Source organism: Alnus glutinosa, chromosome 6 (assembly GCF_958979055.1).
Source record: "Alnus glutinosa chromosome 6, dhAlnGlut1.1, whole genome shotgun sequence".
Lineage (NCBI taxonomy): Eukaryota > Viridiplantae > Streptophyta > Magnoliopsida > Fagales > Betulaceae > Alnus > Alnus glutinosa.
Genome location: NC_084891.1, coordinates 10,403,705 through 10,415,468, shown reverse-complemented (window position 1 = coordinate 10,415,468; position 11,764 = coordinate 10,403,705). Strand labels below are relative to the sequence as shown.

The window sequence follows — 11,764 nt, the reverse complement described above, 5'->3', positions numbered from 1 at the left end:
TATTTATAATTTAAGCTAACTACAATGACTGATTTTGCATTTTTTCCAAAAAGATAATTTGCTATAATGCTTTGTTCCTTTTCTTTGCATCTACATGTTGATTTTTCTTTAGGCTAAGTATTTTATGTTTAAAATTAAGTAAATGGATAAGAAAGAAAAATCTAACCAGCAATTTTATTTTTCCTATCATAGCAATGTGAAAGAAATGAACTGTAGGTTTGAATTGAAAAGGATATATGTTCACCCCATTTAAGAAAAAAAAGGCATTTATTTAATTAATGTATATTAGAGACACCAATAATGGAACCAAAATGTAAAATATAATTCCATTTTTTGGGAAAGAAAGCAAAGGGAGAAAAGAAAGTCACCTCGATTTTTTGAGAATTGCATACTCAAAAAGTTGGACTACACCTTTGCAACTCAATAAAAGAGCGAGTGCCATAGCATCATTTAAGGGCATTTTGAAGAATAAGAGAGGAATCAAAGAAGCCACCAATTCGGCCACAATAATCAAAACAATGATGATTTCGTGGATTGCCATGAGGTTGTTATCGAATTTGATTATACTCAAATTTGTCCTCATCCCACAAGTAGTTACAAAGATTGGCATAAACACATCCCAAGTGAAGGAGTTGAACTTGTTGACAATGGCTTATCCTAAAAGCAGTCCATCTGGTATTGCCAAACCGAGCATGAAAGGTCCAAAGAGTGAACCCTGACCAATCAAATCAGAAAGATGCCCAGAGCCCAAAACTATTAGCGAGATAGTATGAATGTATGTGTCTTTGACACGCTTGCCTTCCGGTGTCTACCTGATTACCCAAAACATTGCTGGTCGAATTGCAAATGCAAGGATGAGACAAAAGATGATGACTGATCCTAAACTTATAGCGGCAAGCATACTACCTTGACTCCTACTAATTATAATCAAGTCAACACCGATGTTAATCATGATGCTTAAGATATTGCTTACCAATGCTGCAGATAGGGCTAATCGACCCAGTTCAGAATTCAGGATATTTAGGTCCTCAAGAAGGCAAGCAAGGATCGAAAATGAAGTTATACAATGTGTTGCTATTAAGAATGGAATGGTATATGTCTTTTCCTCCTTCAGCCAAAATGCTTTAAGTTGCATTTAGACTAACAAGCCAATTAGCAAAGGCGCCAATATGCATGCAGCACCGGTAAACAAGGCTTTTCTTTCTGTCTTTTTTATCATTCCTATATCAATTTTCACCCCACTCCCAAATAAAAAGAGCATGTAACTAAAGAAAGACAATGTAAAAATTATTTCTTGACTTTTAATCGAGAAGAAAACATTTTTAAATATTTTGAGGCTTCCCAGGAGAGACGGACCAAGGATTATGTTGACCTGGTGTGCTAGAATACATTGGGTAAATTAGTTTTATCTTTCCTTAGCGCTAAGAGGGGGAAAAAGCATTGGGTCAATCTTCTTGAAATGATCAACATCCATTTTCTTATGCTTAATTTTAGGGGAAAATTTACTTACTCCCTAACGTCTTACCGTTAGGTTTATTCCTTAACTCAAACATCGAACAAGTAAATGTTCTTTAGTTAAGAGAATTTGTCTTCTTTGTCTTCCTTGTTTTGCGTTGATCAACACATCCTATTTCTCAGCACGCTATTTGTCTTGGTTCCTTCCTTCCATGTTAGCTGGCCTTGATTCATGCTGTAGCGCCCTAGATTTTAAACCCTAGAATATAGTGTCTTAAATTAAAATTTAAGACTAAATAAAAGGACTCCTACATTTATGGATATTTATGAAAATAAATACCCATTAGTTTTATTAACTCCAATGTAATAAAATGACTATTATTAGATCTAATAATATTACTGAATAATTAAATAGATAACTCGATTATTCAGTGATTAAATCAATGTAATTTGTATAATAATATTATTAATTTAATTGGTATTATAATAATGTTGTTATTATAATATTGGTATTATGTGATATTTATTGTATAATAATATTACTAATAAAATAATATTAATTATGAAACGAACTAAACTCAAAACAAATTTAAAATTATGCCCTAACGAGTTAGATTAAATGGTAAAAGACCTAATATGAAAATACCTAGATATTTTTAAAAAGATTAACTTAAGTTGAATTAATTAAGATAAAACTTAACCATAGGTTAATCAGATATTTTAATTAACTCAGATTAATAAACTTGACCGAAGTTTACAAAACTTGAGCTGCAAGTTTTGTTTGCTCCTTCTTCTATTTAACAGTGCTTTCCCTTCAGTTTTTCACGCACCTCTCTTCTTCCTCTTCTTTCCTTTTGTTTTCTTCCATTTCTTTTCTTTCTCTCTTCTTTCTTTATTTTCTCCTTCTATCTCCCTCTCATTGAGCCAAGATCAGACAAAGATCGAGAGAGAGAGAGAGACAGAGAGAATAAAAGGGAGAGAGGGAATCGAGAGATTGAGGGAGAGAAACCGTGAGTGAGAGAGAAATGGAGTTTGAGAGAGATGGAAAGGGAGAGATCCGGGAGACATGCGAGAGAGAACCCTACGAACACAAAGGAAGATTAGAGGCCCGATCGCCAGTAGGTGGTGTTTGTTGACGCCGACGAAGCAGGAGACACGATTTTCGACGACTGATAGGCGATTTTGGCAATCTCTGTGGAGGATCGTTACCTTGCCGGTTCTAACATTTTTTCCGGTAGATTTTCTATGAAAATCTCAAGGTAATTTCTTGTGAGTTCTTGTGATTTTATTTTGGTGATTATTGATAATCCTAAAGTATTTTGAATTGATGATGCTCTATTTCAATTCAGGGAACTGTGGATGACTTTTCATTGGGTTATTGGCCGGTTATTGTGATGCTAGAATAATTGGGTTGTTTCTTCTTGAAGTTTTTGTAGATATGTAACGATCCGCCTTTTACAAAAAAACGTAAGTGAAATTTTTTGATTTTTGCACGTGTCGTTATGACATCATCAATGACGTCATCAGAGTATAAATTAGCAGCGAAATATATTTTTATATAAAGACTTTGGAATCATAACACATTAAGCTTACTTAAATACTTCTAGACGTTTATTAAAATCATTTAACTAAACACAAAACACATTTAGGGTTGGCCATCAATGACACCAAAAACATGCACGAAAAATCGTATACAAATATACTTCTAAGCATATTACATTCCAAAATCAAAATATACTAGTCCACTAAATTGGAGACAACACAGTCTCAAAACCCAATATCAAAATCTGTCTAACCATCTAGATAATTCTGACATTCTTCCTCCACTTATCCTGTATTAATAAATACTACAGAGAAAAGAATAATACAAAAGAAAATACCTAAGTGAGTCAACTATTTCCAATAATATAATGAATGCTGGTTTATTTATGAAATGCAACACAATGAATATATAGCCTTAAGGTCACAAGTATATGCAATTTATGGCCTATGGTTGCAAGTCATAGTCATAGATTGAATATCAAATAACCGTAAAGCAGTAACATGACAGTTTTATATGCAATGTATTAATTACTCATCTTTTTGCACTCCTCTCGTGATGAAGCCAACGGTGTAGATTAGCATGTTCACCCGAGTCCCCTCACTTAATGTTTATTGGTTTGTTACTGGAAGCCAAATGTCTCAGCGTCAGGTTATTTATTAGGTTCACTAGAGATCTGATGGTCCCACCACTGGCCTATAACCCTATCTGTCTATCAGTTTTGTTATTAAGCAGTTTAATTAAAATATAAAATATGTAAAATTACATGCTCAACCAAATAAGCAAGACAGTAAACACCATATTAAAGAAAAGTCCACAATTATCACCCTCAGTAAGTATAAAGATACTTACTACTCTTGGTGCAGTCTCTTGTTCATTATCTGCAATAAACACATATATATCCGAAATGATATATTTTCAGTTTCTCTTTTTATGAGACATGTTACTATTATATCTATTTTCAATCAAAGAATCTCAACCAATAATACTCACCCCTTTTTCATAAAACACTTAAAACCTTTTTCTTAAAAATACTCAATACTAATCTAATATTACACATATATACTCAACTGGATAAAAGATGATCCAATACACTTATACCTGAAAGTCTGCACCCAAATTCCACCAAGGAAAATACTACTGAAACCCAAAATCAACCCCACATATTTATAACCGAAACATGAACGGTTACACACAAAACGCCCATAACTAAAATACCCACAATTAGATCCTTCACCAAATAACACTGAACCAACACAATTGGTTCATCAAGAAAAACTCATGGCAAACCCACTCCATTAACCGGTCAGAACACACACCAAAACACAGGACCGATCACAGCAAACACCAACTCAATACACATAGCTGAAATCTCCATCCCAAACTCACCCCTCCAGCCGAACCACAGAAAACAGGGGACACCACTTCAACCGAAAAATCATCACACCAAAATCACAGCCAAACAAGAAAAATACTCAAAACAACATCTAATCAAAATACACTCAAAATCAGTGAAGAACAACTGAACAACAACACTAGAATACTCTAAAATTTATTACAAGAAATTACCCAGAAAATCCACTAAGAAAATGGTGAAATCAATCGGAGTCACTCACCAAAATCGCATCACAGGCCGCCGTAAATTGCACCTCTACTTTTTCCAGAAATCAGTCACTGGCTCGCTAGAAATCACACCTCCGGCAACCCATGTACTGGTATTGTGCCCTCCGGGCACCCACCGAAGGATCGGGTTTCTCAGGCTCCACCGGAAATCCACCAGAAGACCGGGTCCTTTGGCTCCGTTGGCGTCGTCTGCTCCGGCCACTGGTGACCCATGGAGGATCGGCCTCCGATCTTCCCCCCTCTCTCGATCTTCAGCTCTCACATCTCTAGTTCTTCCCCTCTCAATTGGACTCTCTCTCTCTCTCTCTCTGTCTCCTTCTCTCCCAATCTCTTGATCTCTCCTCTCCCTGATCTCTCTCGTCTCTCACCGTGTCTCGGGTTGAAGGAAAGAAGAAGAACAGAATGACAAAGAAAAGAGAAAAGAGGAAGAAGAAGGAAATAAGAAAATGAAAGAAGTGTTGAGAGTCTTGTTAAATAGCAGAAACATCTTGCTGATCAAGTTGAAAGATGATGACTACGGTAATGAGTCACCACAATAATAATTACAGGGAATATATACCTTCTTATATTTTTATTAACTCCAGTTAGATTCTACCCTAGTTAATTTAATCAGAGTTAAAAGATAAAATATTTAATTAATTCATGGTTAAGTTTTATTTAGTTATTTTAACCCGGGTTAATTTAAGATATTTATTCAAAACTTACTAATTACTTTTTACTGCATATATTTTTACCTCAAGTCTTCACTATCTTAATCTAACTCTTTAGGATTATAATTTTAAGTTCGTTAAGAGTCTAGTTTGTTTTATTGCAAATATTATTATCCCAATAAAATTATATTACTGACAATATTATTATACTAAATAATATTGTGCCAATAATAAATATTATATAATAATATTATATGCCAATAATATTTAGAAGTAGAAAGAGGAACATATCCGAATCCGGTCTTGTCGGTTGGGCACTTCTGAATGGAGAGCATGTGAATTAGCTTCTCGTCTTAGACTCTCTCAAGTTGTAACTATGTCGCCAGAAGCCTCTCTTCTAAATCATTGATCTTTATTAGTATAGCGGTCTTCTCAGTCTTGAGGTTGTTTAACTCTAGAACCTGCTGCTTGTATTTCTCCCTCAGCTTTAAGAACTCTACATATTGAAGTTGATAGGTTGACTGCATATCTTCTTCTTCACTATTCTCAGAGTAGTACGACTGAGAATCCTCCATTTCCTCATGTGAGGCCATGAAGACCAGAAATTTTTCTTCCTCAGGAGTCTCTTCTTCCTTCTCAGACTCATCGCTAAGAGTATCATTAAAAGCTTTCCCTTTTAGTTTCTTCAGATTTGCACATTCAGTTCTGATGTGCCCAAAGCTTGAACATTCGAAGCATTGGGGACCCCTTGGATCTTTCTTCTCTGCTTCTTCTGACTCAGCTGTGTGGGGAGCCTTTCTTAGTCTGTCAGAGAAATTCTTGAATTTATTATTCTTCATGAACCACTCGAAGTTCTTGGCTAACATTGCTACTGCATCTTCATCAATATCGGAGTCTTCGTGATAAAAGACTCATATCAAGGCTTTGAGCGTCCGGACCATGAAGGCTGTCGTCCGGATGGTTGAACTTTGTATGCACGACTTGCCTTATGAAGGAAATCATCCGGACGGGAACACACATCGTTCGACAAGGAAAAGGATTTTGTTCCAAAACACAGATATGGGAAGATAGCTGCAGTAACTTGGAGCAGTTCGAAGCTTCTCGACACAGAGGAAGGTCCGAATCAAAAGTTCTCGTCGTCCAGATGGATGATGCTTTGACAGTTGAGCGTCCAGATGGAATATCATGTAGTCCAGACGTATGCAAAGGATCCAATTTTTCTGTCTTGGAATCTGTACAGAATCTTCTAGAAGAATAGCTCTTGAAAATTATTGGACTTCTAATTAACTGTGTGTGTGAACAATGTGCAACAAAATATTAAATGAAAAATTTAAAGGAGACAAATATTTTGTTGACGAACTGGAAACTCAATTAAGAGAAAAACAACTTCGGGGCAACCAAACCCAGTATATCTACTATTCAGAAGACAAAGCTAGTTACAAAGCAGTAGCACTCACATACCCTTGATACAGTGGTCGTACCTTGAACTCTGACGTGTAACCCAACACGAATGCCTCCTAACCAGGTCTCCTACCTGAAGGGGTCTTCAATGGAATCCTTTACCATAGTGCCAACTCCTAAGATAGACTTCACAGCTGATCAAATCACAAACTGGCAAAAGCTAGAGAGCTACCAAATCTTTAATATCTCCTTAAACACCCTCTCTAAGCTATAAGAAATTCACTACCGATATCTTGCAATTCTCAAGCCTAAAGACCTCTATTTATAGGCTGCATGTTCAAATGAGCGCCTGGCTTGATAAACCTAGGCACCGTTCGGACGGTAGACATAAGGCGTCCGGACGGACAACTGTGCGATCGGCTTTCCAAAATTTCGCTGAAATTCTTTTCTGATTTGAGCCGCGTCCGGACGGTGTTGCCCTGTTGTCTTGACGGTCGCACTTCAGCTGCACGCAATTTCCATATCAAGGCTTCGCACGTCCGGACCATATCAAGAAAGTGGTATTATGATAGCTGTCAATTGGATGCCCAAGTTTTACAAAAGCAAAGATCTCAATCCAAATGACCCAGATATATCAATATCAACCCAACACACAGACAGAATAGGATTTTCATGCACAATATCTCAAGAAAAAATTCCATTCACCTAATATTCCAATATTCTAAAAAGCACAAAAACTTAAAAGAACAAAGGAAAATTAGCAAATACCATGGAATGAGAAGAAATGTGCAGAGAATGCCAAAATCTCGAGAGAAATCTGCAAGAAAAACACACAACATGACATGATATAAATGCAGAGATGTGTGTATGGCAGAGAAAGAGACACAAGTCTTAAACTTGTAGAGATCCTGTCCGGACGTGCCACTTAACCATCTGGACGGTTATTGCAAGATCAGCGTACGGCAAGACTGCGCTCTTCCAGGCGTAAGGATAGGTCCGTTCGGACGCTCCACATTGAAAATCTGAAACTAGAGAAAAATTTGCAGAAAAAAATATTTTTCCCTAAAGTTAGCTTCAGAACACGCATATATAATCAACTGATAAAACAGTCAAATAACATTGCAAAAATATGCAAAGATATAAATGAGAGTTAGGTATTCAATAAGCACAAATTTCCCTATGGATAGAAATTTTAGATAGATTACTCAACTCATACAATGCATGTATGTGTGAAAGCTTTCTCAATAAGGTATAAAGTCCACTGATATGACTTAAAGCAATTGGATTTTCTAAACAAGAGAGAAAATCAATAAAAGATCAGTCAAAAGTCAAACCTTATTATTTACTAGGGCCTAGCAACCCTAATCTGAAGCAGTGAATATAAAGCTAATTCAGCACTGAAGCAGTAAATATAAGCACATAATTTATAAGAATAACTGCTTGTTTCTTTTGGTGCTGCAACCAAGAGAGAATGCTAGAATTTTTAGGCTCTAGGTTAGCATATTGGTCAATTTGACCATCTTGTCAAAAACATCTCTCTTATTTAGAATTTCCAGAAGCAAAAAGTCAGAGAGGAAAATAAATACCTTAGGGGAGCCTTGGATAATGCATATTTTCATCGCATGAGGAAAGTAACTATCTATCATTAAGATACAACAGGAAAACTTAGCAATATCAAACATAAACTCTCAATCATATATAAGCATATTCAATTAATGCACAATGAACTGAGATATCAGGCAAAAACACATACAATATCTGAAAAGCCATCAAAAGAAAAAAAAAATATACAATTCTTCTACATCTTCTCCCTCTTATTTATTTTTATTTTTTTAAAAAAACAATAAAACAGAAAAACAACAAAGACATGCTTATGGGAAAAGGAAATGACATCTAGTCCCAACATGTAAGGTGAAATCAAACCTGTCTTCAGGGAGAGAGGTTTAGAAATACCAAGATAGAAAAGCAGCCATCTGACGTGCTTTTAACTGTCATCCCCAAAAAAGGTACCTGCAGATGTTTCTCAAGACAACAAGAGAAAATATGGGGATAAAATAAATGGTTCCTCAAACAAAATGCAAGGCATGAATAAGATACGACATGATAAACTATGCAATGCACACATACCTGACATGCACTAGGATTTAGGAACCAAAATCCTAGGCATGAGAGACTTCACCTTTACTAGGTGAGTCCAATCCCCCTCAAGGGGTGAATGGTCTCATCATTCTTGACTCATACCTGCTTGACCCGTGGAGATGGTTTGCGGGTCATGTCCATGTTGGCCATTCTTCTTAGCATACCTTTCATCAGGCTCAGCAACCCTTCAAAGCCATGGTTGCTAGTGGGCTTCTGCGACATTCTCTTGTAGCGCCTTGATTTGTTCTTCTTTGATTTGCCACTCTGATAGGTAGGAACAAACTGCTGCTGATGCCGTGGAGCCTGAAGTGACATAGGAGGTAGAGTGTCTGATGTAGCTCTTGTTGGCAGCTCTTTTTGAACCTTCAACTTCTTAGCCTGGAGCTGTGGACATTTGGGTCGGATGTGACCGATGATGCCACAGTGATGATAGGTGGGTAAGCTTTTTTTGTTTGAATGCTTCTTGACATTCTCTGCAGAATTATAGTTAGCATTCTTACAAATAACATTGTCCTTACCTTTTATATATCTCCTATGTGGAGGGACATATTTTGATGAGGAAGAATCTTCAACTTCACTTTTCCTCAGAGAATCCTGCTTAATCCAAGGCCTGTGAGACTTCAACAAATAACAATTTGACTTAATATGACCAATTTTCCCACAATTATGACAAGTAGGAACAAACTTACCTCGTGTTTCTGATTCCTTGGACTTTGGCATCACATGATTATTTAAGCAAGAATTTTCTAAACAAGCTGTATCTACTATCACATGCTTAATATCATAGAATATAATTCAGAATCAGAAGCATGTGAAGTAGAAGTAGTCATATCATCAACAATTAAAGTAGGCTTGTTAGAAATATCTGAATGAATACAAAGTATGCTTTTCAAATTATCACTTGAGAATTTTTTTCAAGAGATCTTTAGATTCTTTTAATTTTATTCTCAAGTGTATCAATAATGTCAAATAGCATGGTATTCTCAAATCTCAAAGAGTCAATCAAAATATGTGATTCAGATAACTGAACAATCAAAGACTCTTTTTCTTGCTTCACCTTTTTGAGCTCTTCTGGAGAAACAATTTTATCCAATTTAGCAAAAACTTTAGAGAGCTCAATATCATAATTTCTTCAGATAACTAAGAGAAATCAATGATAAAAGGTGTAATCAAAAAAATAGAAGTCACAAAAGAGATAAGGATCACACTTAAGAATTAAATCCTTTAAACGGAGTGTACCCGCTCTGATACCAATTGAAAATTATTGGACTTCTAATTAACTGTGTGTGTGAACAATGTGCAATAAAATATTAAATGCGGAATTTAAAGGAGACAAATATTTTGTTGATGAAGAGGAAACTCAATTAAGAGAAAAACCATTCCGGGGCAGCCAAACTTAGGATATCCACTATTCAAAAGACAAAGCTAGTTACAAAGCAGTAGCACTCACATACCTCTGATGTAGTGGTCGTACCTTGAACTCTAACGTGTAACCCAACACGAACGCCTCCCAACCAGGTCTCCTACTTGAAGGTGTCTTCAATGGAATCCTTTACCTTAGGGCCAACCCCTAAGATAGTTGGACAGTTGGGCGTCCGGACGGTATATCACGTCGTCCGTACGATATATCATGTCGTCCGGATGGTTGCAAGGGATCCAATTTTTTTGACTTGTAGACTGTGCAGAATCTTCTAGAAGAACTCTAAATAGCTGAATCACTATTTAAATGCATCATTACAAAGAAGTGATTTTGTCCAACAGAATGTAGCCAAGTACAAACTAACAGCTCTGAAAGGAAGACTTCTGAAAAAGATTGAATCCCTGATAAAAAGCATCATTACATGAAAGTGATCTAGTCCACCAGAATGCAGCCAATTACAAACCAACAATCATCATCCTCATCATGTCTACAAGCTAGAGAAAGCTCTGTATGGTCTCAAGCAGGCTCCTCGAGCATGGTATGAGCGACTGACTACATATGTTTTGGCTAAAAGGTTTACAAGGAGGCAGGCTAATCAGACTCTATTCATCATGAATCAAGGTAATCATAAGTTCATTGCTCAAATTTATGTTGATGATATCATATTTGGAGCAACTCTAGATTCCCAGGCCTATGAATTTTCTGAAGAGATGAAGTAGGAATTTAAGATGAGCATGATTGGTGAGTTGAACTACATTCTGGGGCTTCAACTCAAGTAAACTTCAGAAGGAATTTTCATCTCTCAATCCAAGTATGCTAAGAATCTGGTCAAGCGATTCGGCCTAGATGGAAAGAGTCATGCTCGTACTCCCTGTTAGTTTGTAATTGGCCACATTCTGTTGGACAAAAATCACTTCTTTGTAATAATGCTTTTCAACAGGGATTCCGCTATTCAGAGTGCTTCCAGAAGATTCTGCACAGTTTACAAGTCAGAAAATTCGGTTCCCTGCCGGCCGTTCGGGCGATGTGATATACCGTTCGGATGCCCAACTGTCCAAATCATCATCCGTCCGGACAACGAGAACTTTCCATCCATACCTTCCTCTGTGTCGAGAAGCTTCAAACTGCTCCAGCTTGCATTTGTCCAGACGTTTCAACAGCACGTTCGGATGACACTCGGTGTTCGACCAGCTATGGGATTTCCTTCCAAAACACAGTTATGGAAAGATCGTTGCAACCGTTCGGACGACGTCGATTCCCATCCGGACGCGCTTATCCATAAGGCAAGTATCTCATTTAAAATCCAGACGTCCGGATGTCAGTCTTCTTGGTCCGGACGCACGAGCATCAGATATGGAAATTACGTGCATCAGATCAACCGTCCGGACGACCATCCCCTTGATCCGGACGCACGAAGCCTTGGTATGGAAATTACTTGTAGCCGAAGTGCGACCGTCCGGACGACAGGACACCACCGTCCAGACGCGGCTTAAATCAGGAAAGAATTTCAGCGAAATTTTAGAAAAGTCGATCGCA

The 11,764-nt window shown here is 37.0% G+C and overlaps 1 long non-coding RNA gene across 2 annotated transcripts; it reads right to left on the bottom strand.

Moving 5' to 3' along the window:
* Positions 1 to 3,117: 3,117 nt before the first annotated feature.
* On the bottom strand, positions 3,118 to 5,130 carry LOC133871996 (uncharacterized). Of its 2 annotated transcripts, none has more exons than XR_009900911.1 (3): positions 4,612 to 5,130; positions 3,848 to 3,876; positions 3,118 to 3,302 (listed from the first exon to the last, which is right to left on the bottom strand). It is a non-coding gene; the product is annotated as an uncharacterized LOC133871996 (long non-coding RNA). The 2 variants fall into 2 exon arrangements; XR_009900912.1 differs by lacking the exon at positions 3,118 to 3,302 and adding an exon at positions 3,309 to 3,703.
* Positions 5,131 to 11,764: the final 6,634 nt, after the last annotated feature.